Source organism: Panthera leo, chromosome F3 (genome assembly GCF_018350215.1).
Source record: "Panthera leo isolate Ple1 chromosome F3, P.leo_Ple1_pat1.1, whole genome shotgun sequence".
Lineage (NCBI taxonomy): Eukaryota > Metazoa > Chordata > Mammalia > Carnivora > Felidae > Panthera > Panthera leo.
In genome coordinates this window covers 10,693,475-10,716,500 of record NC_056696.1, presented here as the reverse complement: position 1 = coordinate 10,716,500, position 23,026 = coordinate 10,693,475, and the positions used below count along the sequence as shown (strand labels likewise).

The 23,026-nt window shown below is 38.8% G+C and overlaps 1 protein-coding gene across 5 annotated transcripts in view; it reads right to left on the bottom strand.

Moving 5' to 3' along the window:
* POU2F1 (POU class 2 homeobox 1) overlaps nt 1-23,026 on the bottom strand; it is a 178,631-nt gene that overhangs the window by 77,538 nt on the left and 78,067 nt on the right. The window contains exons 1-2 of one of the 5 annotated variants that reach the window (XM_042926056.1): nt 14,562-14,635; nt 12,753-12,853 (exon numbers count right to left, since the gene is read on the bottom strand). The exons of 3 other annotated variants lie outside the window; for them this stretch is intronic. The gene's annotated coding sequence lies outside the window, so the exon portion shown is untranslated. Of the gene's footprint in view, nt 1-12,752; nt 12,854-14,561; nt 14,636-23,026 lie in introns of those variants that run through there. One more of the 5 variants, XM_042926055.1, reaches the window with a different exon arrangement.

The window sequence follows — 23,026 nt, the reverse complement described above, 5'->3', positions numbered from 1 at the left end:
CATGTCTGCTATTTCCTAAAACTCTAGATGGACAAACACCGAGACAGAAGTTATTTGATCAATCTGGCAAGTAAGCACTGCTAAACAACAGGAGATCTGAAGGATAATCTTAGTTCCTAAAAACCAAACTGAGGCCTAGAGAACGACTCTTAGGTCACACCAGTAAGTGGCAAAGAAAGCAGGGGGGAGAAAGACATAACAAGGAGGCATGAGAGGAAAAGAAGTAAAATAAAATATGCTGAAACTCATACCCATGATACAGAGATTTGTAGTTGGTTAATTAAAGGGATCAACTTAAAATAAATATCATGAAACCATTATATACGTACCTTAAACATTTCATGCTACCAGAAAGTACTTAAATATGTATTCATTTACCAATCTTTTGATGGTGGACCAAAGCCTGATGCTTTCAAATCAGAATCCACTAATTTGGGTTTTCTCTTCTTTTTGGGTAAATCATGTCCTTAATACTTGCTCTAGTATTTCCAGTTTCAATTTCTTACGCTTTGTTTTTCAAGCTTTGCACATTTCACATAAATATTAAGAATACAAAAAACTCAAGAAAAATTTCACAAAACAATGCTCCTTCCTAGATGTAATGCAATCTGATAGGCTTTTTTTTTTTAACTGCTGATTTCAACCTACGACATTGACTTCATGACCCATAGATTGAAGAGCTTCTTTAAACGTAAGGCGGGAACGTAAAAGAAACACCAAGCACTTTGAGTACAGAATCTTTTTCTTTTTTTAAAAAGAATAATTCATCCCTAATATTTTACAGCTCTTTTTTTCACATCCAATTTAGCAGTATTTTTTAGTAATTGCCCTTTATCTAATCTTTTCAAAACATTCGACTTAAGTTTTCATAGAAACATCATCTCCTCCTGTTCTTCTCCTTAGTTTATATAATAATGATTCAAACCGTGTAACTAAAATAAGAAACACGACCAGCCTGAACAGGCTTGGGAGCACAAGCCCGTAATGATCCTGATGACCAAGGCCACTCGACTGTAGCAGCGGATATGCACAGACATACTGAAGGGCATTCGGCATGCTGCAGGGCATCAGACAGTGTGTTTCAAGCAGGGATCCTCAAGGCATCGGTTCATCTAATGAGTCATTGAAGTGCTGGCTTGTTAAGAAAGCTACCACACTAGAGCGCGGCTAGTATTAAGTGGCTGGTGCTTCTGCGCTCTTCCTTAACCCCTGCCAACATACATTGCCACGGTCATCATCGCGGCTCCTCTAGTGCTCCATTTAACACCCTGGCATCCTTTAGGGAACATACCATCACAATTCAATCCTGAATTTCTTGGTTGTAAAGCTTTAATGTCACGTTGCTCTAATAAAGGTGTGCCGTCATACTCAATGTGTCTGTCTAGGGGCGCCTGGGCGGCTCAGTCGGTTAAGCGTCCGACTTCGGCTCAGGTCATGATCTCGCAGTCTGTGAGTTCGAGCCCCGCGTCGGGCTCTGTGCTGACGGCTCGGGGCCTGGAGCCTGCTTCGGATTCTGGGTCTCCCTCTCTCTCTGCCCCTCCCCTGCTCATGCTCTGTCTCTCTCTGTCTCAAAAATAAATAAAAACATTAAAAAAAAATTAATGTGTCTGTCTATCTTATCATCCTGTTTCTTTTCTTCTATAACTGTCTTTTCTTTGTTCTAGTTTCAACAGTTTTGCAAAGTTACTGATTTCATGCATGAGCACATTCAACAAATATTTACAAGGTGCTGCCAGGCACTGGGATAGGAACTGGGGATACAATGCTGAGCCACAGAATGCTTACAATTGAATGGAAAGAAATATGAAGCGATCATCCAAAAACATAATCACCAAGTATGGAAATTCCATGGAATAAAAAGAACAGGTGGCTATGCAGCTTTAATACAAGCCTATAATTTGTCTTGACATCTTTGGCTAATATTAGAGCTCTCCTACTTTAACAACTGCAATGTAACTTTTTCTCTGATTCCATTTCTTAAATCCATGAGATACAGGCTTTGTTTTGCTCAAAATCACACGCTGCTTTATTATTCCCATCTGTCCTTTGAACCATTATGTCTCATTTATGGTATTGGTAATTTCGTCCTCTCTTTTTATGTCTCTCTCACTCTCAGGTTTCATAAATTTATGTGAAAACACAAGGGTAACAAGTATCCCAGAGTCTAAGTGAGATATACAATTTAAAGACACATTCTCCCACTGAACTAAAATGTTCTTCCGACTAACTGGATGTTATTAGTATGTTTTATTTATTTATTTTATTATTATTTTTTTTAATGTTTATTTTTGAGACAGAGAGAGACAGAGCATTAACAGGGGAGGGTCAGAGAGAGAGGGAGACACAGAATCTGAAACAGGCTCCGGGCTCCGAGCTGTCAGCACAGAACCCGACGCGGGGCTCGAACTCACGGACCGCGCGATCATGGCCTGAGCCGAAGTCGGACGCTCAACCGACTAAGCCACCCAGGCGCCCCTAGTATGTTTTAATAATACCAACATTTACTGACTTTCAATCTGTCTAAAATATCTCTCATCCCTGTATCAACTCTTGAGAAGTCTACCTATCCTCTAAAGACAGGTTCAAAAACTGACCTCAGATCTTCCATTCTCGTCAAGGAACTATTTGTTCTCTGAAATCCTATAGCAATGATAATCTCTCTCTTTTGTTCTTAACTGTGTTTACGTCTTACAATATGCTATCAAATCCAGGCGAATGACATTGACATAAAAGTCAATGTATGTATAGTTCAATGACATGTATAGTTCTATGTCACTTTACTGTCATATGTGTAGGTGGGTCACATAACCACCATTGCAATCAAAACACAGAACTATTTCATCGCAAAGAACTCCTTCCTGCTACCGCAGTTATAGGCATATCCATTCCTCTTCCTGGGGCTATTCTGAATCCTCGACAACCACTAATCTGTCATCTAACTTCATAATTTTGTCATTCTGAGAATACTGTACAAATGGAATCGTACACTATATGACCATTTGAGGGTAGCAGGTTTTACTCAACATAATAACCTTGCAAGATTACTTGGTTGTTTCCAGTTTGGAGTTTTTACCAAAAAAGGTGCTATAAACATTCATATTTGGGATGTACATTGAATCACAAGCTTCACACTGGGAGAAAATACTTGCAAAGGACATGCCTGGTAAATGACTCTCATCTGTAATATGTAAAGCATAGTTGTGTATATATTTTTATGTGGACAAATTTTTATTTATTTCTCTGGGATAAATGCATAGAAGTGATATTGCTGGGGGCACCTGGCTGGCTCGGTTGGAAGAACATGGGACTGTTGATCTTGGGGTTGGGAGTTTGAGCCCCATGTTGAGTGCAGAGATTATTAAAAAAAAATAAATAAGTAAAAACTTTAAAAGAAGTGATATTGCTGGGTCACATGCTAAGTGCATATTTAGTTTTTAAAGAAATTTTGAAATATTTTCCAAAACGGCTATGCCATTTTAGGTTCCCACAATGTATGAGGGGTCTAGTTTCTTCAAATCTACACCAGCACTTGATATTGTTACTTTTCATTTTAGCTGTTCTAACAGGTGTGTAGTGATATCTCAGGATGGTCTTAATCTGCATTTCCCAAATGGCTACTAATAACAAAACATATTTTCATATGCTCAATTAACCATGTGTATATCCTCTTCAGTGACATGTCTATTCCATTCTTTTGGACTCTTCTAGAACTCCACAAAAATCTCCCTTTTCTAATGAAAAGAGAGAAATTTTAGATTTCTCTCTTAGATTAGAAAAGATTAGAAAAATCTCCCTTTTCTAATGTTCTAATGAACATTGTGTGTGTGTGTGTGTGTGTGTGTGTGTGTGTGTGTGTGTGTTTTGAGTACACTTGACACACATTACGTTGGTTTCAGGTATATAACACAGTGATTCAACAGCTTTCATGTTATGCTATGCTCACAAGTGTAGCTACCATCTGTCACCATTCAACGCTACTACGATACCATTGACAATATTCGCTATGCTGTGTCTTTGATTCCTGTGACTTGCTTACTCCCTAACTGGAAGCCTGTTTCTCTCACTCCCCTTTACCCCTTTGCCTATCCTCCGCTCCCTCCGCTCTGGCAACCATCAGTTTGTTCTCTGTATTTATAGGTCTCAGTCTGCTTTTTGTTTATTCGTTTGTTTCGTGTTTTAGATTGCACATATAAGTGAAATCATACAATATTTGTCTTTCTCTAACTTATTTCATTTAGCGTAAGACCTTCTTGGTCCGTCCGTGTTTTCACTAGTGGCAGGATCTCACCCCTTTTTAAGGCTGAGTAATATTTCATTGTGCGTATATACACCACGTCTTCTTGATCCATTATCAACGGACATTTGGGCTGCTTCCATATCTTGGCTATTGCAAATAATGCTGCAATAAACATAGGGGTGCGTATATCTTTTTGAATTAGTGTTTTTGTTTTCTCTGGGTAAATACACAGTAATGGAATTACTGAATCATGGTAATTATGTTTTTAATTTTTCAGGAACCTCCAAACTGATTGCTGCAGTGGCTGCATCAATTTACATTCCCACCAAGAGTGCACAAGGGTTCCTTTTTCTCCGTAGGGTTGAGTTTTGAGAGTTCTTTACATACCATAGATAATAGTCCTTCATCAGATATATGCTTTGCAAATATTTTCTCCCACTGGGAACTTGCCTTTTCATCCTCTTTTTTTTTTTTTTTTTTAATGTTTTTTTATTTTGAGAGAGAGAGAGAGAGAGAAAAAAGAGAGTGGGGTAGGGGCAGAGAGAAAGAGAGAGAGAAGCCCAAGCAGTTTCCTCATTCAGCATGGAGCCTGTGGGGCTCGAACTCACAAACTGTGAGATCATGACCTGAGATGAAATCAAGAGTTGGACACTTAATGGACTGAGCCAGGTGCCTCCCTCTTTAAAAAAAAAAAAAAAAAGTTTATTTACTTATCACACTCACGCACATGAGCGACAAAGGGGCAGAGAATCACCTTTTCGTCCTCTTAAAGAAGTTTTAGCACCCAGCAAAACTTTAATTTTGATAAAATCTAATTTACCAATTTTTTTCTTTTGTAGGCTGTGTTTCTGGTGTTATTGTTTTTTAAAAGATTTTATTTTTAAGTCATCTCTACACCCAACATGGCTCAAACTTAAAACCCCAAGAAAAAGAGTTGCGTGCTCTACTGGCTGAGCCAGGCTGGCACCCCTCTGGTGTCATGTTTAAGAACTACTCACCAAGTGTTGGGGCACCTGGGTGGCTCCGTCGGCTAAGCATCCGACTCTTGATTTTGGCTCAGGTCATGATCTCATGGTTCATGAGATTGAGCCCCATGTCAGGCTCTGCGCTGACAGTGTGGAGCCTGCTTGTGAGTCTCTCTCTCTCTCCCCTTCCCAGGCCATCCCCCTCCCTCTCTTTCTCTCTCTCTCAAAAGAAATAAACATTAAAAAAATTTTTTTTAATTTTTTTTTTTAACATTTATTTATTTTTGAGACAGAGAGAGACAGAGCATGAACGGGGGAGGGGCAGAGAGAGAGGGAGACACAGAATCTGAAACAGGCTCCAGGCTCTGAGCGGTCAGCACAGAGCCCGACGCGGGGCTCGTACTCACGGACCGTGAGATCATGACCTGAGCGAAGTCGGACGCTTAACCGACCGAGCCACCCAGGCGCCCCTAAAAATTTTTTTTTAAAGAACTATTCATCAAGTCCTATGTCCTAAAGGTTTTCCATGTTTTTCACTAGTGTGAGGATTAAATGTTTTTCTTTTTTAATCACTTGTCCAAAATATTATCCTTCCTCTGTTTACTCCAATTGCTTTTGTACCTTAGTCACAAATTAGTTGGCTACCCCTGTGCAGACCTATTTTTGGGTTTTATATTCCATTTCAAAGACTAATATGTTAATTTCTCAACCAATATCCTCAGGCTTGATTCTTGCAACTATATAACATGTCTTGAAATTATAGAAAATGATTTTTTTTCCTCTTCTTTTTCAGAATTTTGCTAGCTATTCTAATTCCTTTGCATTCCCACATTAATTGTAGAATAATCTTGTCTGCTAAAAAAAAAATCACAGGGGGAATCTGACAGGAATTACATTTAAACCTGTATATCAATCTGGGGAGAAGTGATCTTTCCTATGTTGAGCCTTCTAACCCATGAATGCAGTAGATCTCTCCGTTTCTCTGTGTCGTCCTCTAGTTCTCCCACCAGCATTTTGTAGTTTTTGGTATACACAAGTCCTGGATATGTTGTGTTGGATTTAAAACTACATAAGTCATTTCTTTAGCAATTCTTTTATGACACCTTTACTGGAGATGAGTTTGCTTTGTTTTCCTTCATCTAAAAAGGTCTTGATTTCTCCTTCATTCCTGAAGAAGGCTTCTGTTAAATACAGTACTTGGGATTTTGAGCTCTTTCCGAATACTTAAAAAACGTCATGCCGCCGCCTCCTGGCCTCCATGATTTCTGAGGAGAAATCCATTATCTCTGGAATTATTTTTCCCCATAGAAAAAGGTGTCATTTCTCTCTTGTTATTTTCAAGGTTCTTCCTTTGCTCTTAGTTTACCAATGTTTTACTATTGCTTCTTCGGGTTTACCTTGTTTGGAACTTGCTCAGCTCCTTGAATCTGTAGGCCTGTGTCTTCTAACAAGTCTTCTGGAAGTCGTCAGCCAGTCTTTCTGCGAGTACTTTTTAGCTCAGTCCCCTTTCTCCTCTCCTCCTCCTTGTGGTCTTTCTGTCATAGTCCTACAGGTCCCACAGCTCTGTTCATTTATGTGTTCTATTTCCTCCTTGTTCAGATAGGGCAATTTCTATGTTCTGTTCTCCAGTTCACTCTGTCCCCCTTTACTCTGCTGTGCGGCCATCCGGTGGGCTTTTGTTTCAGTTCCTGTAGTTTTCAGTTCTAAAATTTCTGTTTAGTTCTTTACATTTTCTACTTCTTTACTGAGGCTTTGGTTTCTAGGCTAAGAAACCATTATATTTTATTTTTCCTTTTACTGTTTCGGTGAAGAAGTTAGTAGTGAAAGTGCTTTAAAAATCATGGGAAAAATGATGAGCCTGGGTGGCTCAGTGGCTCAGTCAGTTATGTGTCAGACTCTCGATTTTGGCTCAGGTCATTACCTCACAGTTTGTGAGATCGAGCCTGAGTCAGGCTCTCTGCTAACAGTGCAGAGTCTACTTGGGAGTCTCTTTCCCTCTCTCTGCCCCTTCCCCGCTCACACGCGCACTCTCAATAATAAAAGTTTAAAAACTAAATAACGTATTTAAAGTGAACACTTTTTAAATGTTGTACTTATAAACATTTTTTTTTTTTTTTAAATCGTGGACTATGTGGAAAAGAGGCAGATGCAAGTCTGAATGGTCTCCCGTTGACCAAATTTTGGGTAACACGAAGAAAATAAATTACAAAAATAATAAATTGTAACCATTTACTCATGACAGCTTATGAGTCCATTTGATATAAATCAACAGGGGGAAGAGAAAGATTTTCCTTACAGAATGCCAAATAATAAATATAGAAAGTCGGTATTTGGAAACCATTATAATAAGTTCAGTCGAAATGCTAAATCTAGTGGGCCAAAATTTGATGATGAAAAATGTACAGTTTCTCTACAAAATATTAAGCAATTACAAAGGGAAGATGTAACTTTACAGAGGAGAAGCTTGGTGAACGTCACCTTAATCAGGTGTTCAAAGATAACATCACTAGTCAAAGAACAAATCAAAACTGTGCACTATCAGAAAAGAGGAGTTGAGAGCACAGCATCACTTCCCTCTGATATTCCTGCCATAGATGCATAACCTGAATCTAATCATGAGGAACTATCAGATAAACCCGAGTTCATAGACACTCTACAAAATGTATTTTTCCAATACATAGTCTTGAAACTCAAGGAAAGGCTAAGGAACTGTGATTGGAGAACACTAAAGAGATAGAATAATTACATGCTACGTACGATCCTGGATTAGGTTCTTTTGTTATGAAAGGCACTATGGCAACAACCAGCCAAATGTGGATCAGGTCTATGGATTAGTTGACAGGAAAGTAATACTGTTAATTTCTTGCATCTTATGTCTGTATTGTAGCGATGTAGCAGAGGGCCCTTATTTGGTAGGATTACTCACTAAAGTACTGAGAGTGTTTTGAAGTCAAAATAAAAAATAGCAAAGAAAGAAAAGAAAAAAGGGTGTGGGGGGGAAGCAGCTCAACAAACTGCCAGTATTTTATGATTATTCTAGTGGGGCCCTGCCCTCCTCATGCCACAACAATCTGTGATCACAAGGTGCACAGTAACACTGACAACACAACAAACAATTCTTAAAGAATCGTGAAATTATGTACAGTCAGAATGCACTTGAAACCATTTGAACAGTACTCTGATGGACATCTCAAGACATGGAGGGGCACACAGTTTAAAGCTCTACCTTACAAATCATGAAGTTCAGATTTGAATCCGGACGAAAGCACTGAGGACCAAACACCCTTCCACAGCTGGTACATCACTGACTTATGATCCAAAGTAAAAGAGCTTGAAACCCATCACAACACAAAATTTTACTATTTTATTTATTTTTCAAGTAAGTTCCATGGCCAATGTGGGGCATGAATGAACTCACAACCACGAGATCAAGAGTTCCATGCTCTTCTGAATGAGCCGGCCAGGCGCTCCTCTAATTAAACTTTAGAAACTCGGTTAATTTTAAGTAAAATCTACGCAGACAAAAGACAGTATTAGAAAATTAATTTTAAGTTGGTATTATAGAGGGGCGCCTGGGTGGCTCAATCGGTTGAGCGTCCGACTTCGGCTCAGGTCATGATCTCACGGTCCGTGAGTTCGAGCCCCGCGTCGGGCTCTGTGCTGACAGCTCGGAGCCTGGAGCCTGTTTCAGATTCTGTGTCTCCCTCTCTCTCCGCCCCTCCCCTGTTCACGCTCTGTCTCTCTCTGTCTCAAAAATAAATAAACGTTAAAAAAAAATAAAAATTTCAAAAAAGTTGGTATTATAGATACACCGTTACGTTCTTCTGAAACTGATTTTAGTGGCACTACAATGTGATGGGTCTAACTTTCCTACTTAAGAGACGTTGAGCAAAAGACTTAACATCCTCTATGGGTTGAATTGTGCGCCTCAAAAGCTGTTAAAGGCCTAACCCCAAGGATCTGTGAGTGTGACCTTTTTGGAAACAGGGTCTTTGCAGATCAAATTAAGAGGAGGTCAGGAGCGTGGGCCCCAATCCAATACTATTGGCATCCTTATAGAAAGGGAACATTTGCACACAGAGACAGATACGTACAGAGGGAAGACGAGAAGATACGAAACAGATTCTCCCTCGCAGCTTTCAGAAGGAACCAATCCTAATACCTTAATCTCAAATTTCTAGCCTCCAGAACTATGAGGTAAGAAATTTCGGTTCTCTGAGCCAGCCAGTCTATGGCATCCCCAGGAAACTTCACATGACATCTGAACCTTAACTTCCTCATTTGAAAAATGGGGCTTATGCCATCTCTCACGTTCGTTCTAAAAATTAAAATCGGAACATAAATTATTTTTAAAATGATCAAGAATTATAAAAATGATAATGGTATTATTATTATACTCTTGATAATTTAAAAAATATCACTGTCAAGATTTTTCTCCTGTTACAATAAAAAATTTTAAGTGATGCTCTCAGACATTTCTATGTACCTTAACTAATTTTTAATCCACAGGCCCCAAATCACCTTTGCTGTACACGTAAGAACAGAGTCTTAGTAATGTTACCAGTATCTGAACATGGCTGATTTCTTCCTTTTTCTCATGTTTTAATCCTTAAATAACATTTAAACGCAGATTTTCTCTTTTGAACTCTTTTTTTTTTTTTAAATTTTTTTTTTTTCAAGGTTTTTTATTTATTTTTGGGACAGAGAGAGACAGAGCATGAACGGGGGAGGGTCAGAGAGAGAGGGAGACACAGAATCGGAAACAGGCTCCAGGCTCCGAGCCATCAGCCCAGAGCCTGACGCGGGGCTCGAACTCACGGACCGCGAGATCGTCGCGGGGCTCGAACTCACGGACCACGAGATCGTGACCTGGCTGAAGTCGGACGCTTAACCGACTGCGCCACCCAGGCGCCCCTCTTTTGAACTCTTTTTGAAAAAATTTTATTGAGTTATGATTGACCTACATAAAGCTGTACATATTTAATATATACAATTTGATAAATTTAGAGATAAGTATACACCTGTGAGAGTACAAACAAGGCCATAAACTTGTCCATCGCCTCCAAGTTTCCTCCCCTCCTTCTTTTTCATTAAAAAATCTTTGTGTGTGTGGCAAGAGCCCTTGACGTAAGATCCACCCTCTAAGAACAATTTTAAGTGTGTAGTACAGTATTGTTAACTATAGTTTCCCGCAAATTCAAAATCTGATGCCCTCCCCGGCAAAAAAATCAAAAACTGACGCCCTTCTGGCCACATAAGCACGACAACAGCAATCCCAGGTAACTGTGATTCAGCCCCCTGGACATCACCACCAGCATTTGATGCTGCCAAAAGCAGATGATGACAGAATATGGGAGGTGAACAGGCCGACCATCCAGACAAAAAGCAAGGCCGCATTTTGCACCTTGTGCTTTCTTCGTCTCTTGGCTCTACTTCTCGTACTTCGACACCCCTACTAAAAACGAGAGCACAAATGTGGATGTGTCCAACAGATACCCTACAGAGCAGGAATTCAATCCACACTAGCTGCCCCAGCCCTGCCTGACCCTCCTTCCTTGCTACTCAGGTGACGAGTATCTGCAAGTGATATTCAGGGAGGGGGGCAGCTTCGTAATCTTCTCAAAATGTCACAGTACCGATACGAGTCACACCGTCTTTGTAAGCTCCAGTTACAAAGAACTTAACTAAAAAATCATAGAATTTGTCAACGTATCTCACCTTTTACAAAGGCCTAACGTACGACTGCCTAAAACAGAAAGACACCAGGCAATCTAACGTACATTTCTCATTTTGAATGGTAGAGATTAAAATGCACATAAGTTATATTTCACGCTACCAGAAAAGAAAGTTACTTCCCATGAGCTACTAATAAAATGTTATTTTTAGTATCTCACTACCTACATTCTATGCATCCCCACCCTCTTTTGGTCAGGCAGGTGATGGTGGTAAATCAGTCAAAGACTGGGGGGGAAAGGTGAGTTTCAGGGGCTGGGTCAGGTTTTAAGACAAAGATACACCTGGTTTTGGCGAACTCTGATACTCTGGGTACTTTACTAAATAAAGAAGAAGGAATTTTCTTTATATCTTCATCATTACAATTCCATTTAACACGGTAACTTTTTATTTATCCCCAAGCCAGACACTTGAAATGTATTAATTTTTGAATGTAACACCAATTTCTTTCATCACTTAACTAATTTTGAAAAATCTGTTTTAAAAATACTTTACAAAAATAATCATTCCTCGATGATCGACTATACTAAGTAAAAACACGGGAGACAAATGTTCAGTCACACAAAAATAGACCTTTGGACCTGCTCAAATTAGTTCACTTTAAGCATATGTTTAGAATATACAAATATTTTATAAACGCCTTTCTTTTTTAAAGGGGGTATAAGACCTCTAACTTGCAATTACATTATAAATATAGCTAATATGATTCCTATAATTAAAATCATTACAGAGGACGCAATGGTTTCTCCCCTAACTACCTCCATATGTCCCTAAAATGCTGAGATTTTTGAATGGGTGAATTAGGAGAGGAAATTATTCCATAATCAGTATCCGTTAACATGTGATAGGCTGGACGATCAAGTTTTAATTCCTCAGGCTTCACTGCTGAGTCATGGGCTTTGAGGTCAAAGAAAGCTGGGTTTAAACTCCACTTCTAATATCCTAAGCTATAGCACTCTCATTCTAAGCCTCATTTTCCTCTTCTGCAAAACAGGTACAAAATATGCCCAAGGATTCTCCTCACGCTTAAATACAGTGTATCTAAAAGATTTAATAGTACCTAGTAGCTAAGTTAATACTGTTAATAGAGAAAATACTTTATGTAGCATAAATAAATCCATTCTATCTTCTCTGATCCTACATTAACATTCTAAGCTATACAAAAGATCCATATGAAATGTCACTATGGTTTGTTTACTCCCTTGGGCATGTTAATTCTTACTTAAGGTACTTAAAAAATGAGGATTTTTTAAAGGCCCTAGAGTAGGAATCAAAATATGTAGCCTCTGATCTAGATTCTGACCTCAGGTCTACACTGGCTAGTTGAACTTTCTTCAGCAAGTTATTTGATCTCTCTAATCTTCACTTAGGTCATGTGTCAAGTGGTAAAAGGTAGGCTTAATATTCTGATTACTGGATTAATTTTATAAAACTATTATTGACAAAGTACTTCTATTAAACTACCACGTAGGGAATATTGCTAATGTTATATCATCTGAGTAAAGAGGATACTCAGTAATATATTTATGTACCCTATTTGCATTAATTTCACAACCTTTTCCCCCCAATAAACCCAACAGAGCCTAATCTAAGTACCAGGGCCAATTCTAGACTAGCTTCTGTTGCTGGCTAGGGCACAGGCATTCTAGGCATCACTCCACCATAACAATAATATCAAATAAATTTCAGGGTTAATATCATATATATGATAAGTCATTTTTTATAGTCATCCCACAAAATTAAAGGTAATCATCATAAACACCTGGATTTATCAGAGGCTACTAAGTTAATAGCTTTTATGAGCAGAAAATATTTACCAGGTATAGAAAGACTGCATTCTTTCTTTGAATTGATTCATTGAAAACTGAGAGTAGTTTGGTAATTAAAAAGGCAGGAAAGCTCTTCTTACTTTTCCAGTCTATGAATACAAAAAGAGAAAAAGGCAACACTGAGTAAGCCGTATAAAATAACCTAACACTTTAAGAGGGAACAATTACACATAGTGGGCAACGCTGAACTACGGGTGTGTTTAACTGCGTAAACATAAAGTGATTAATAAAGGCAGGCACCTCTCTTGTGCCTATTTTCTTATCTACAAAACAGGGACACCAGCACCTGCCCTTACTTTAGGAACATGGAGGTGAATCAGAGAATTCTTGGAACATGTATTAGAAGGTGCTACTCTTTCGTGAAACTGAATAACACAGCCTACCTAGTATTTCCTTTAAAGAGTATATTTCACTAATATTAAAAAATCCCCAACTCCCTGTTACCTCCTTCCAAATTTACAAGCATCTACTTCAATATATATATACACAGATGTGTATATATATATATATATATATATGTATACATGTATATATATATATACACACACACATAGATGTTCATAGATGATAGACTGATACATATCGCTATCACCGTAAAATATTCGGAAAAAAGGTACAAGACTACATTCTGATTTAGAAGATAAGAAATGTCAATATTTGGCGCACCCAAGTATGGAAATTCACCATCACTGGCTGGCCACCACACTCTGACAGAATATCTTAGAACCTTGATCAGTAGAAAGTCCAAGCAGCCTTAACTAAGGAGGAGGAGTTGGTATGCGTGCTCTTATTGGCCATATACCTATACTATGTAGCTATTTGTGAATTAGCCTAATTACTCCGACTAGGATAAATTCGTACAGCTGACTGAGTAGCATAACTTATTAATAATAACCTCTAAGTTTTATATAACTGTACTCGGTGCTCATGTAACTAGTCCATATAGTTGTTTTCTATACATTCACTGTTGGTCCTAACCATTTATGAAACTCTGAAACAAAGGCTTAAGCTCAATGGTGCAAACAAAGTCAAATACGTAAATAGTTCAAACTGCCTTCTTTTTAGAAAAAGTTACGTTTGTGAGAGAAGGGGTTCACAGTAGCTCCTAACACTTGCAAAGTACAGATCAACATAAACTTCTTCCATAATTCTGCAACAGTGGTCAAAAACTAAGACATTCTATTGCATTATAACTGGAAAGCAATGAAAATTCTTTGAAAAAGAGTCTGATCTACATGTACTTTTCTTTAAGAGTCTGATCTACATGTACTTTCTTTAAGAGAATTTTAAAATCATTAGGTTAGGATATTTAAATAAGGACATAAATTAGGATATTTAATTTAAAGAGATATTCCTAAAACAAAAGCAAAAACAAAACAAAAACACAATGACACAAATAAATCCACAAAACAAATAGAGACGTTAGCATGCCCACCAAAGCCCTCCAGAAACATGAACTATAGTAAGGGATACCCACCCAAGTCTTCCTCTTTAGTTAGACCAATATGATGGTTACAAACTGACAAGCTCTTTCTGGCTGTCCATTGACTCATCTACAGACCTTTTATTCTTTTGAAATCTCCCCAATTTAAACTGGATGCAAATAAGCCAGGTATGGTCCTTACAACAGTAATCCTGCTAGACCCTATGGAGTTTCCATGGAAACACGCACAGCTGGCAATGGCAAAGGAGTTGTACTGGCCTTAGACTGGTTAAAAAAGTCTCAATGCTCACTGAATGAAATAATTATCGTATCTTAGTAAAGAACAAATACAAAAAAAAAAAAAAAATTCCCACCTTTGGGATCATCAAGCAAAATAATGCAAAGTATTTTCATCTAGGCCAAAAGTGGCTTTTGGCCCAGCAGCAATAGTCATCTGTGAAAAGTTAAGAGATGCCAATTACCAAATGGTAAATACGCTTTTACTAAAGAAATATAATTCAAGAGAGTACTCCCTGTGGGTCACTTAATGTAACAGCTGACAACCAGAGAGAGAAAAACAATACAAAGTCTAATCTAAACAGTAATAAATAGCATGTATCTTTTCCTTAAATAAATTCAGTATGACTGTTCCTTGCTGTATTAAAAGTAAGTGTTTTCAGGGTGCCTGGGTGGCTCAATCAGTTGAGCGTCTGACTTCGGCTCAGGTCATGATCTTGTGGTTGGGTCTGTGAGTTCAAGCCCCACCCTGGGCTCTGTGCTAACAGAACAGAGCCTAGAGCCTGGTTCAGATTCTGTCTCTCCCTTTCTCTGCCCCCTCTCCTGCTCATGCTCTATCTCTGTCTCTCTCTCTCTCAAAAATAAACATTAAAAAAAAAAAAAGAAAATGTTTTCACAGCAGTGATTCTCAAAGGGCAGTACCTACCTGGATCAGCATCATCAATGTCATCTGGAAATTGTTAGAAATGTAAATTCTCAGGCCCCATCCCAGACCTACTGAATCAGAAACTTTGGGGATTAGAGGCCCACCAACTGGTGCTTTCACAAACCCTCCAGAAGATTCTGATGTATGCCAGAACTCGAGAACCACTGATTTACAGTGTCAAACCTGAGAAGAGACTGATGTATGAAATAGGAAATGGATTGTTTGGGGCACCTGGGTGGCTCATTCAGTTGAGCATCCGACTCTTGGTTTTGGCTCAGGTCATGATTTCACAGCTTTATGGGTTCAAGCCCCATATCAGGCTCTGCACTGACAGCGTGGAGCCTGCTTGGGATATTTTCTCTCTCTCTCTCTCTCTCTCTCTCTGCCCCTCCACCATTTGCGCTGTCTCCGACTCCCTAAAAATAAATAAACTTAAAAAAAAAAAAAAAAAGAAAAGAAAACACAACGCTTTATCTCACTCCTTGGAACTAAGTGAAGCTTAGTAATAAAACATAAAGGAGAACTCACTGGCCTCAACTGAGTACGTTGGCTAGTATCTCACTGCCTATAAAAAAGATGCAGAGACTAGCAGTGGTTCATCATGCCTATCCTTCCTATACGTGTCAAGCCAAAGTAAAAATTACAAGGGTCTGTTCATGATTACTCAAGGAGAGGAGGGTCCTCGTACCTAAGACACTCAATTCACTACCATTCATAGTCTATTACCAATCATGACTCATTTCTAATCACTGAGGTCTTCAGACACAGGTTAGCAAACTTTACCCTTTATTCCTTTATAATAAAAGAATAATAGTTTTTCCAAGACATCAAATATGCACGTAGGGAGAAGTCTGAAGTTTGAGTCATGAATTTTAACATTCCTCACTCCTTGTAAGAACTTAAAAAAAAAAAAGCATACTCGGATGCAGTTCTTCCTTAGTATCTAACACATTCGATCATTCGTGTACTACAAAACACACATTTCATTTTTCCTTTAACTTCAGGATACATTTATAATTCCTTCCCTATTTCCTTTAAGATAATGGGCAGCACTCCAAAGAAACAGCCATGGTAGTGACATTAAAGTGACCAGAGACTAACAGAGAGATATAATGGAGAAAAACCACTGGGTAAATCAAATATGAAATAGGCTGTTAGAATTGAAGAAATAAGAGCAAACGAATAGCCTTCTGAAGCTCATAATTAAAAATAAATACAGAATAAATTTAAGTAGAAGACTGATTCACAGGCTCTGCGTTCTCTTAGGGTCTGTCCTCAGTCCACTCTCACTATACACCAGTGATGGCCAAGTATTGTCTTTGTGCTACTAGTGGGTCGGAACCGATCCCAAAATGCTAATTATTATTTAAATTGTTTTTCATTTTATTTTAGAGAGGGAGAGGGAGTGGGCAGAGAGGGGATGGAGACAGGGAGAGAGAATCTCAAGCAGTATTTCTATTTTTCATTTTTTGAGGAACCTCTATAACTACTTTCCACAGTGGGTGCTAATTCCATTCACTTCTATGTGTCACTTCTGACTACATACTAATAGTCCAAAGGGGTGCCACTCCAACTCTCCCCATTTGGATAAGGGCAGTGCCATTTAGCAAATGACCTTGGCTCAAGGGAAAGAGCTGAATGATTCATCTCAACCCCCGAGCTATCGACTTATTCAGGACTAGACTGTAACCCAGAACATTCCTCAATTCTAGCCTGTGAAATCCAGGAGAGCTCTCCCAGACCTTTCCGGGACAGTCATTCTCACCTTTAGAGAACAGTAAGGAGCTACTATCCACCTCTAGACTCAAACAAGGAAGCACACTTCCTGGCTGCTGCTAGCAGCTCTTTGGCAACCACCAGGGAAAGGACCCGAGGGCAAAGCAACACGGACAGCCCAGTCCTGTTGTCCCCAGTCCTGCTGTCCCCGAAGCTTCAGGTCTCAGTCCTGTGAGCCGAGCCAGCTCCTTTGTGCTTAAAACAGACTCAGTTTCTGTTATCTGAAGCTGAAAGCAACCTACCAATAACATATCTGTAAGTGATTAAGCGTTACTAATCTGGCGCTCATAAATTAAAATTAGCTATTGGAGTCTGCTAATTAATGTGGTTGCCACCTAATGTTAGGCAACTCTGTAAAATTCCTAACGTACATGCACATGACATACAAGTTGGGATTTCCAAAATTTGGTCTTGTTATGTGTGCACGATCGATATTAAGTTATAGGTTTTTCAGTCTCAATTATTCTTTCCTATTTTGATCAATTTAGACATATGCTTGCATATTTGCATTGACATTTCTAGGTTATGTTCCAAAAAATTAGCCTTCATGACAGAAGTCAGTAAAGTTCAAAGAGTTTCCATATTTCACAGTAAAGTGCTTTGCATATAAACAGGAATGTTAGATGAGTTCTACGCATGATTCCACTTTTATCTATACCTAGAGGCATATATATATATGCACATGGAAAAAGGACTATTCAGGTTCGTAACAAATGATTAATATTCAGCATGCATATCTCTGGTTTTTGGTTTCAACTGATAGAGTTTTTGTAAAATTCTTTTTTATTATGAAACAATTTTTAGCTAAATTACTCTTTTAATGCATCTGACAATACTAGTTTTAAATATAAAGATCTGTTATGAGAAAGCTCTGCAATTAAGAGGGAACAGGCACATACAAGGAAGACTTTCCAAAACAAAGTTCAGGTTGCCTAGAGATAATATCAAAAATATAAAAATACAAACCCTATAAAAATAATAATATAAAACTATAAAAAGGATTCTTTTTGACCGTTTCTACACTTGGCCTGAATTTATTTACCTAAATGCAAAAAAGCTAATCGAAGTAACTTCCACAATGCTGCCCTACCTCTGAATCTCCTACGATAATCTACTTCCTTCAGTAGGGTAAATTCTTTGTCAACGCATGACGAAACTACACAAGAAGGAAACACAATCTTCTACTTGTAGAGTTTGAGACAAAATAAAAATGCTAATAACTTTTTAATGGTATGGCAGCCCCTACAGACTCTTTCTGTACTATTTTTAGTAGAGAGCAGTAGCTCCACAACATGCCTCTATCATAGGTCCTACTTACTTCACAAAGTCACTCATTAGCAAATCACAACAAAAATTAACAGTGACCCTTCAGGGGTTCGAAGCGGCAGACAGAGAGGCCTTCTGGTCAACATGGTAGAAAGACCTTCTGTACAGTCCGTACATCCTGTAATCCTTCTACACATCACGCTGGTTACGGTCACACCAAGCAACTGATTCCACTGAATGCCATTAAAAAACACTTTATTACAATTTTGGCCTCTGAAGTAACGTTCATACTCCACAAAAATGACGACAGGAATTTCTAAAGCCTTAGATGAAACTCCTAAAGCCGTTAACCTATCAGCAGATGATTCTATAACCCAGTTTAACTCAGTGCTTCCTCCAGACAATAAAGCCAAGGTATGTCAGAATTGCCAATAACTTTTTTTAAAATTTATTTTTATTCTTTAATTTACATTCTAGTTCGTTAGTTAGCATATGATGATTTCAGGGGTAGAATCCAGGGATTCATCTCCTGTGTATAACACCCAGTGCTCATCTACCAAGTGTCTTCCTTAATGCCCCTTGCCCATTTCGCCATCCCCCCTACCCAGAACCCCTCCAGCAATCCTCTGTTTGTCCTCTATATTTAAGAGTCTCTTATTTTTTGTACCCCTCCCTGTTTTTATTTTTTGCTTCCCTTCCCCTACGTTCATCTGTTTTGTATCTTAAACTCTACACGTAAGTCAAGTCATATGATATGTCTTTCTCTGACTAATTTCACTTAGCATAATACCCTCTGGTTCCATCCACATTGTTGCCAATGGCAAGATTGCATTCTTTATGACTGCCGAGTAATATTCCAGTGGTGTGTGTGTGTGTGTGTGTGTGTGTGTGTGTGTGTGTGTGTTCCATTCATCTGTTGATGGACATCTGGGCCCTTTCCATACTTTTGAGTTATAACTTTCAAAATAGAAAGTCAAGATAAAAATTCCAAGCAACGGGGAATGGTTAATGATGATTAGAAACAGGATCAATAAATAGGGGACATTTTAGTTAAATTTAGATCAAGATCCTGTCTTGGGGCACCTGGGTGGCTCGGTCGGTTGGGCATCCGACTTCGGCTCAGGTCATGATCTCACAGTCTGTGGGTTCGAGCCCCACATCGGGCTCTGTGCTGACAGCTCAGACCATGACCGACGCGGAAACCAAGAGTCAGACGCTTCACCGACTGAGCAACCCAGGCGCCCCGGACACACGGTTTTCTGACGTGAATTTGGAAACAAACAACAGAAAAACCCAAGTTGAGACAGTGTGACGGGCCGGATCTGAGCAGCTCCAAGCCAGCAGCACTTCTATAGGGCAGCCAGACTGCACTCTGCCCGCGACAAAGGAAGAAACGCGAGCACCTCTAGCAACGTCACTCAAAGAATACAGAACCTCACACTGTTTGGGAGACCAAATGAGGCTATTAAAATTCTCTATCCTGGGGCGCCTGGCTGGCTCTGTCAGTGGGGTATGTGACTACTGATCTTGGGGTTGTGAGTTCGAGCCCCATGCTGGGTATACAGATGACTTAAAAAAAAATTCTCTAAGCTTGAAAACACTATTAAACAGATTTTGTTTTCACTTTAGAAAACTTCCTCAACGATATACTGACGTGTGTAAGAGAGAATGTTATGCTTGATATGAAAGAGAGAAGTACCTAACACCTCCGCCCACACTGAAAATACACGACCTTAAAAAAACGTGCTGTATGGTAGACCGGCCCCTACTTAGAAATCACCAACTGTCCAGACATCTTTTTGTCTGTTTGTATGATCCAGACATTTTACCATACTGACTGAGCCCCTTCTTACAAACGTACCACTTGTTTGTACTAAAATAATCTCAGTACTAAGAGAAGAATCGGGTAGATGAGGAGTACAGGCCATTAAAGTACAGGCAGTACAAGTGGCACAGTTAATCATAACAGAACACAGTATGCACGCTACCACTGAACCTTTTTCAGTGTCCTTACCTTTTAACAAGCCTAGTTGAAGCACCCCTGTCCTGTATCATTAGATTTAGAATCAAATCTAACATAAAAGGCAAACTTCACCTCTCCTGGCTCTTGCAAATATCAAAGGATAAAAAGCACAGAGTTTTAGAGCAGAGAGAGATGCTAGCAATAATCAATCCAACCCCTTCACCGTACAAACAAGGAAATCACGTGCAAGATTGCCTGATTTATTTCAGGACGAACTGAGTGATGCCTCAGCTAAAATTCAGATCCGTTTTCTGATTCTTAGTCCATATGAGCGAGCGCTCTACACAATGGCCACCTCCCCTTCAGAAAAGCTTACATTTTCCAACAATATTATAAAGGCACTTCTTAAACAGTGATCCATGTTCCGTCAATCTTTTTAAGCATACTGACTACTGGTACCTATTCTCCAGAGATAAGTTCATAATAGATGTTCACATATTCATTCCTTCGTTCATTCAGGCACTCAAATAGTTTTAAGAGATTGGTATGTATAAGGAACTGTACTCTGCTCCATGGGGCCAGAAAGATGAATCAGACATGATTCTGATCTTGAAAAGCTTCAGTCTATAGACTGAAAAGCTAGAATAGACATCAGAACGCTCCAATTTGAGTAATAACTAAGAAAAAGTTTTTACTTAAACTGTGCCTGAGTGGCTCAGTCGGTTAAGCGTCTGACTCTTGATTTCAGCTCAGGTCATGATCTCACCATGTCATGTTTGTGGGACAGAGCCCCGGGTGCTTGGGATTCTCTCTCTCCTTTTCTCTGCCCCTCCCCAGCTTGCGCTGTCTCTAAAAATAAATTAAAAAAAAAACTTAAAAAACGAAGTTTTACTTTTTGACAAAACGGTACAAATATATGCATCATTCAACACACAGGAGAAAGTGTTTTCATGTGATTTTAAGGATTTCTTACTTACATAGAAAAATCATAAATAACTAGATTTTATGAAATAAGGTATATTCTAAAGAAAACAGACTAATGCTTAAATTCTATGACATATCTTCAGCTTTCAGGTACTGCCTTTAAAGTTTCTTCCATATCTAACACGCTATGTATGATCTTTGGCCATTCTCTCGTCTCCCTACGTAAAAAACTAGATTTCTAATTCAACTAATTTTAGCAAATATTTTAATGTTTTTATATTACAGTGAGGTCACTAAAAACTGTCCAAAATGAGACGGACCACAAGCCAGCAAATAAATCAAACATCTCCAACCAAATGTTACTGAGTTCACTGGCTGAATACAGAATAGGGCAAAAATTAGGGTAGCTTACAACCCTTGAGTCAGGAAAGGATATGAATTTAAGTGATGACAATCTGGTGTGATTTTTATACCATTATAAAATCAAAATTAATTTCTACAAGATGTAAGGTCATTTTAAACCATCACAAGGATATCCTCTCTCAGCACTTAAAATACCACAAACGCCAAGCTCACATGGGCCTTACAGCCTTTGCGATTTCTGTTCCTTCAGCCTAGGACACCTCTGCTCAGGTAGCTTCTTACTATTACAGGTTCTGATGGTCATCTCTCGAAGAGGCCTTCCCTGACCATTCAACCTAAAACACACACACACACCCATTACTATCATGTCACCCTATTTTAGTCTACGTTCTTTTGATAATTTTAAAACTTGTTTACTTGCTTCAGTAGAAGGCAAGCTTCTTGAGCACAGGCACCTTATGAACCTTGTTCACAACCTTAGTGCAGGAGAGAACCTGACAGCTGCTCAAAAGTATTTGTTAAGCAAACGAATAGCACCCAGAAAGTCTAATAAGTAGTAGATCAGGGATATCAACTTAAGTCCACAAAACTCACTAATGAAACCATTTCAAAACCACAAAAACTATGTGCTGAGAGAATTCATCTATTAATTTTGGCCCTCTTAACAAAATCCTACTCTAAGTATACTCCTGATAGTGTATCTGAATTTCAACAGAAAAAATTCTGTCTGGCAAATACTTCTTTATTAAAAAATACTTTTAATGTTTATTTGAGAGACAGAGCATGAGTGGGAGTGAGGCAGACAGAGAGGGAGACACAGAATCTGAAGCAGTACCAGGCTCTCAGCTGTCAACACAGAGCCCGACGTGGGGCTCAAACTCATGAACCGTGAGATCATGACCTGAGCTGAAGTCGGACGCTTAACTTACTGAGCCACCCAGGCACCCCTAGCAAATACTTCTCTTTTCAAGTCAGGAGAAACAGCAGTTTCTGGTTTGTGATATTCTTGGCCATTTAAAGAGTATCAAGTTTATTTTATTTATTACATTTATAATGTTTTCCCTAGATTATCAGACATGGGTTCTCAGAGACAATAAATTTAGAACTGTCTTCTAATTAATGGATGTGAAATCTGAGAACATTTGAGTAAATCAAGACTGACATTTAGGATCTTGGTGAACAGGGGATAAAGTTAGTTAATACGCAAATTAAAATTTGCTCAGCAGCCAATAAACAGATACAAATCTTTCAAGAAACTTAGCCATTCCAAATCACATCCACTGACTGTGCCTCTTGATTTTATAAAATAAGACTACTTGTGTTGGGAGTCCTGTTGAAATTCTAGCTTCTCTTTGGAAAATTCTGAAATAAGCAGTCGATTCCTCTATTTGCCATGGTTGAACAAGAAAGCACACTATTTCAGGAAAACTGATGAGCCAATTATGTTAATCAAGCATTTACTGCGTATCAAGTTCTTAAAGCAGGTGTGTAGAGTTTACTTAGATTTACCCACATTCCCAACTTCTTGGTCTTTCCATCTGAGTTCAATTTCCTTCTTTAAGTACATCCTAAAAAGTTCCTTTAGTATGATGGGAGTGAATTCA